The 6,992-nt window shown below is 36.4% G+C and overlaps 1 pseudogene; it reads left to right on the top strand.

Annotated features, from left to right (window-relative positions):
- The first annotated feature begins 2,753 nt into the window (after window positions 1-2,753).
- On the top strand, window positions 2,754-6,074 carry LOC120008783 (annotated as a pseudogene).
- Window positions 6,075-6,992: the final 918 nt, after the last annotated feature.

Genomic DNA, 6,992 nt, shown 5'->3' with positions numbered 1-6,992 from the left:
ATTTAGTGTATCGATCTTAAAAAATCCAGCAGGAGCATGCTTAATTGCAAATTGTGCTTGAAGGACTCAAAATGCACATTTAATGTCCTTTCTTGCATATTCTTGACATTTGATGAAATGCTTAATTTTGCCTGTTGGTGGTGCATGAATTGCTTTCACGAACGTAACCGAAGTAGGATACATGTCATCTGCTAGGTAATATCCTATTGTGTAGTTATGCCCATTAATTGAATAATTGACTACAAGAGCACGCCCCCTATGGCTAGCTCTTGGAACATAGTAGATCGTTCCACATTAGATCGTTCCATGTCCACGTGTTCCCTAGGGTCCTCGTACTCTCACTGGCTTGTTTCTTATTGGATTGACTACCATATCATCCAATTGATTTCTCTTACAGAGCTCTTCCATGATGTTTTGACAAGACGACAACTAATTAGTCTCTATGGTGGATGTATCATCATTCACAATGTCATCTATAGCAGCAACTGCTCTCCTAGTCTCATGTAAGACTACATCAACCTATATTAAAAGTAATAGCCTATTTGCATTGGTTTTCAAATATATGTCAGGTTTAGATAGTTACAACTCTCTAAAGCTTGTTCATTTGAGGCTCATACTTCTGTCGAGAACGCTTTGGTAATATGCTAGGTGGCGTGATACGATGACACGTAATGGATAAATACCACTATATATACTTTTCGTTTCTGATACTCTGTGATTGAATTATTACAATACGCACTGCTCATTCATTCCATTAGGCTATTCACAACTCATTTTCGGTAGTCCATTTACATATGATCTACCTCTACATGATAGGTCATAGAGATTGTCACCGGTCAACCGAATATGGGATGTGCTGTAGATGTCTAAATTGTCTCATCATGTAGTTTGGATAGTGCAACTCAATCGTATCCAGCAAATAAGTGGTACTGATGCTTGCCAAATAACCCAACTCCTGCAGGTAAATAGACGGCACTAATCGGAGACGAGCATGCGTGTAGTTTAGTTTCATATTTCTTACTTTTGCTCCTCTTTATGTCTATTATTGTAACCTCTTTTTTACAATCATTTCCAATATATTAATTTTTTGCCTTTTGGCAATTTCCATTCTTATTTATACGAAGCAAAGAAAATCTTCACTTTTCTACCTTTTGAATCGATGAAATGTATGAGAAAATTTGTCCCTTTAGTATGACCTCATGCTGGTGCTGCTTTTGTTTCTCTATGTGGAGTAAGTGATGTTTTGATATTCTTCCATAGTTGCATTTCTTTTGGGTAGAACTAATAAATTGAACTTTATCAATAGAAAATTAAATGTAGAGGTATTCTGTCACTCTAAGTTGTTTTTTTGGGTAATGACATGTTTTTGGTATTGAGAATAATGTTTATTTTTAATGGAATATAATTAGTGCTTCCATTTTGCTTTATTGCAAAGATTTCGTAAGGGCGCATATTACTAGAATATGAAATTTCTACGACTAATTTTCTTTTCCTTCTATAACAATATACGCTGGATTAGAAGGATATTCAATGTTTTATTTCCTCGACTTGAAATTCAATCAATGTTCTCAGCTGTGATTTTCTGTTTGCAATGGAAATTCTAGGTCACAAACCACAAGCTACTACTCGATTACGATTTTGATTTCCTTTTTCCTCAATCAATGCTTCAATCTTAGGAGAAACTTTTGGGTCGATGGTGAACTTAGGTCTACTTCATTGGTTTTAATAAAATGTAAATTAGTTTTCCTCTATAATGTCCGTGTTGCATATTTGAATTCATTATTATGACTATTGATATTTTTCATAATTGTTGTAACATTGCAGAGCAATAAATTCAAAAATGTATTGGCCAAGTACAACACAAATAGTGTCGATATTCAAATATATGGAAGTTTAAACTTCCAAGTAAACCACTTTAACTATGCTATTACTTTGGAAGTACGAGTGACTTTCTTTCTCTAAGTGATAATCATGGATATTCATATCGGAATCAAAATTTTTTTCAATGAGTTGGATTTGAATGAAGTAGTGGAAAATCTACTTTGAAATATGCAAACCAAATATTTGACTTTCTTGAAGTGATAAGAATACATGTGGTCTAAAGAAAGCAGATACATCTCATGACTTCATGTACTCATCTATAAATATTTGTAGCATGGAAAGAACTATTTCTTTCTTCTTTTTTTTTGAACTTGAAAGGGTGAGATATTTTAGATTGAATACTAGGGCCATGAGCGGTTCCACATTAGGCGTTAGAATACGTATTATGTAAACTAATACAAATAGATAATGAAAATTCCACAAATATAAACAAATTCATGCTTATCAAAAAACAATAAACAAATCCATAATTCATACAACATGAAATTCATAAATGTCGAGCGTAGCGCAGGTTACACTACTAGTTATTAATAATAAAGGAGAAAAAAAGTATTGTATATGGGGTTTGAAGTTTGAACTTGAGCAACGCTATACATGGCCAAGTTCTCAACCACTTGATTAAGTAACAATCAAACCGGTCGAATTGCGGTGAACTCCGGTTGAACCGGTGAATCGAAATCTATAGGCAATTTTTAATCACTCCAGTGTTCGAATTTTAATACACAAACTAAATTTTCATTTAGCCTGTTATTGGGCCCGAATTTTGTCTGAAATTAAAGAGATTGGGTAGACCGGGCCGAGCCCAGCGGCCCATAGGCCATGATCAACTCGATAATGAGTGGGAATAATTTGGCCCCCGTTTTCATGAATTTTAGAAATCCTGATTCTGTCTCTCGTTATCTTCCTCCGACGAGAAGACCGAGAGAGACACCCAATCGAAAACAATGCAACGCTGCAGCGTCTCCGCCGTAGTACAGGCCGCCCGGAGATCCTTCTCTACCGCACCAACTACCAGCCCTCAATTCCCTCAAACCCTAGCAGGGCTCAGAGACCGATTGGCCACGGAGACCTCCTCTCTATCGGATTTCATGAACCTGCAGTCCAACAGTGGCTACTCTGTGGAGGTTGGCACCAAGAAGAAACCTCTCCCCAAACCCAAATGGATGAGGGAGGCCATCCACGGCGGCCAGAAATACGTCCAGATCAAGAAGAAGCTCCGGGAATTGAAGCTCCACACAGTTTGTGAGGAGGCCAAATGCCCCAATTTGGGTGAATGCTGGTCTGGTGGTGAGACCGGTACTGCCACTGCCACCATCATAATCCTCGGCGATACCTGTACCCGTGGTTGCAGGTTCTTAATTCTTATTTTGATTTCCAATTGTCTTAAGATTGATTAATAAGCTAGATATGAAATGAGTTACGTTTCAATCTTTGAGGTGCTGATAATTCACACAGATTTTTTTTTGTTTGGTTAATAGCTTTGCAGTTCGCCTCCATTAGTTGAATGCTTGAAAAATAATGTGTGGAATTGGTTTCGGGATTATGCTTCTGATGTTATGATTAATAATTTCAAAAGCCACGATCCACACTAGTGATATAGTGGTGTTGATCTTGTCAATGCATAGATAGGTTATTGGAATATCTTTTCTGAGATTCTTTATCTTTATTATTGATATAAAAATCCTTTAGCAGTTTAAACTGAAAATTGTCCACAATAGTTCTACATAGCATATCAGTATCAATTGCCTATGGCAATCTTCCATCTTGGCTATTTTTCTTCTTCATTCTTGGTTTACTTATGAGTTCTCATTTTATGGCTAGAACTGGCATGACCTGCTGGCTGAAATTCTGGTTGTGCATTAGATATTTAGATGTTCATCTGAAATTTAATAATGTTATTTTTTTTGACTAGTAAAATTTAATAGTGTTACTTAATCTCTAAAAGGTCCCTAGGTGGCTGCTTGAACCTTCAAATAATCTTGTCCATTACTTAAAGAGCTTCTTATTGTTTTGTGAACTTAAAATTACTACTTTTTAACGAGTTTATGGTCTGGACTCTGGAGTTGAGGTATATTTGAGGGCAATGCTGTGGGAAATACAGAGTTACTCTGTAACGTTGCTTGTCCTCTATGATTTTGTAGTTCCTGATTTTCGGGGAGATCCAAGCTGTGTGGAGAAAGTCGCGAAATCTGGATTAGATGTCTTTGCTCACAATATTGAGACTGTTGAGGAACTTCAAGATGTTGTAAGGGATCGTCGTGCAAATTTTAAGCAATCCTTGGATGTTCTGACGCTGGCCAAAGACTGTGCTCCTGCTGGAACACTTACCAAGACGTCAATCATGCTGGGTTGTGGGGAAACACCTGATCAAATTGTAAAAACAATGGAGAGGGTGACAGCCGCAGGTGTTAATGTGATGACATTTGGTGAGTATATGCGGTCATCAAAGCGCCATATGCCGGTTTCTGAATATGTGACTCCAGAAGCATTTGAGAAGTACAGAATCCATGGCATGGAAATGGTATGCTTCAACTTCTTATAAGGCTTCATTTATACTATTTGATCCCTTTGCCTACAGTGTAGACTGTTTGGTTACCTTCTTCAGTAATTGTTTGCACACAATTTCTGTCTATGATTTTCCTTTTATCTATCTATGTGTTCTACGTCACTAATTTCTGGCATTAGGACTGATGAAATATTTATTGGATGACTCGATACTGCAGTGGTTGTAGTTTGATATACACTCTTTTCTGTTCTATTTCTCTGTTCAATCAGATGAAAGCATTTGTAGCATGTTTTTTAAAGTATTTATACCAATTTTCAAGAGGCTTCTTTAACATTTCCGTCCCATATTCACTTTAATTGTTCTCGTTATCTAGCACTAGTATGTGTTAACTGCAGTTCTATCTTCTTGTTTGATTTTCTATTGAATGGAAGGAATTTGTGGATTCTTTGGTCTCTTATAATGGATCGATATTTTTTTAGTTTGTAATGTAAATGCCCTCATATTTGTGCCACTATTCGTAATGGAAGGTTATCCCTCCAAGCGCATGCGCATGCATGATGCATGTGTATCTTGGTGGGGCTGGATGATCGTTGTAGTGAAGAAACTCAATTTGGCATTTGATATTTTGCCAAATTCATTAAGTTCCACAACTAAATTATTGGGAGCATCCCCTTAGCCCCTACCTCATTCTGATTATCAAGTGAATAATGAAATTTTATATACTTTTTACACTTGATTAATCTACTTTGTTGTTCAATCAACATCGTCATCATTGAAGCTTCCCAAACAATGTTTGGTTCAGCTACATGAATTCATACAAGAAATTGGTAAGAATTCATCACATGCCTGATTTTACTTTGATATTCAGTTCTATCAAAAGTCACGCTTTAACTCCTTTTCAGTTCAGGACTTCCTTGTAAACCTAGGAGAAATAGCATATTTGCACCATCCGTCCTCATCATTCTGCAGTTTTTTGTATAGCCCAATAAATCACCATTTAAGCATGTTTCTGCCACTATTTTTTTTTTTGAAACTGAAATTTTTAAGCATTTCTGCCATTAATATCTCTACCTTTGATTTCAATTTTTCTTTGATACACTCTTGACAATCCATGTGAGATCTGATTATCTATGAATATGCCATGAAGATGTCAAAATCATCTGTTTCGTATATGCATTGGATGCAACTTTATCCTGGTTTTTGTATACCAAAATCACTTGTCAAACAGTGTATTTTTTATGTCGCTCACTTTAATTTTCTGAAATTACTATAAAATTGCCTGTGTTTCTTATCATTTTCATTCTTTGAATGGGACAGGGATTTCGATATGTGGCCTCTGGTCCCAAGGTCAGGTTGTCATACAAAGCAGGTGAATTCTATATTAAATCCATGATAGAATCTGATCGTGTTCGTGTTGCATCGTCTTTGCAGCCTCTGGCCTATTGAATACATCTTCCCTCTCTGTAACATTTTATTGGACACTGTGATAAACTCATTGGCTTCTATACTTCTAGATTTTCTTTATTTTGAGGGCAGAAACTGAATGAGCCCGTACATGCTTAAAGGAAACTCTGTAAATTTAATAATGTATTAGTGGACGTGAGCATTGATCTCATTTGGGTTGGGGCTCATTTTTGAATTCTACTACCAGTTGTTTATTCATTTTTCTCGGGTAATTACAAGGTTTTGTCCTGGCAGCCTTTTCATCTCGAATTTGCCTTCAGTTCACTGCTGTATTTGGTTAATTTGTTGTTTTTATCAGACATTGAACAATTTGCCTTCGCAACACTCGGTTGTCAGATGGTTATGGTTTTTATTTATTTATTCTGGATCTTGATAGAGATATAGTTCAAGACGAAGAAGAAGAAGAAAGCCAGCTCTCCTTACTCCATTTGTTTCCACTTTCTCATCGAGCAATGCTTCGGTTTCTTCATCAACGCGATAATCTTTTTATCTGTATTTGTTGTTGTTTTTTTTCCCTTGGTGGGAGATGGTAAAGTTTATCATTGATGTTTGATATGTAAAATAGAGCATAAAAAATTAGGACATTTGTATGGAAGAGATGATGGGATTCTTTTATGGCATGAAAAATGGGTTGGTGATTTTCCTCTATCGGATAGGGTCTCAAACCTGTTTAATTGGTAGTTTGGTTTGTTGTCCTTTTATTCCCAATTCCTTTTTTTCTTCATTTCCCTCCAAATCCCTCAATCCAAACACACTCTAAATGAAAGCAACGTAATTCCTTGAACGCACTGCACTCTAAATGAAAGTAATGTAATTCTTTGAATAGGATGAGAATTATTTCCAATGAAAACTAAATTCTATTTCAAGAAACCAAAGAACACAACTGAGGCAAACGTCACACTAGAAAGTTATCCTTTACCGTCAATATATTCCAAAAATAGGTACAACAATATTCGACACCACTAGCATCTATAAAACGTAAACAATTCTCGTGCACAAACCTCTAACGAGGCCACCCTTGAGGTCCGGGGAGGCCCGTAACCAATATGTTTACAAGTGTCCAAGTAATATGATTCAGGGCAAAACCATGGACACCCTAGTGAAAAAAACAAAACACCACTCAATAACTTGCCTATAAATA

This window comes from Tripterygium wilfordii, chromosome 11 (genome assembly GCF_013401445.1).
Source record: "Tripterygium wilfordii isolate XIE 37 chromosome 11, ASM1340144v1, whole genome shotgun sequence".
Classification (NCBI taxonomy): domain Eukaryota; kingdom Viridiplantae; phylum Streptophyta; class Magnoliopsida; order Celastrales; family Celastraceae; genus Tripterygium; species Tripterygium wilfordii.
This window is presented reverse-complemented; position numbering and strand designations above follow the sequence as displayed.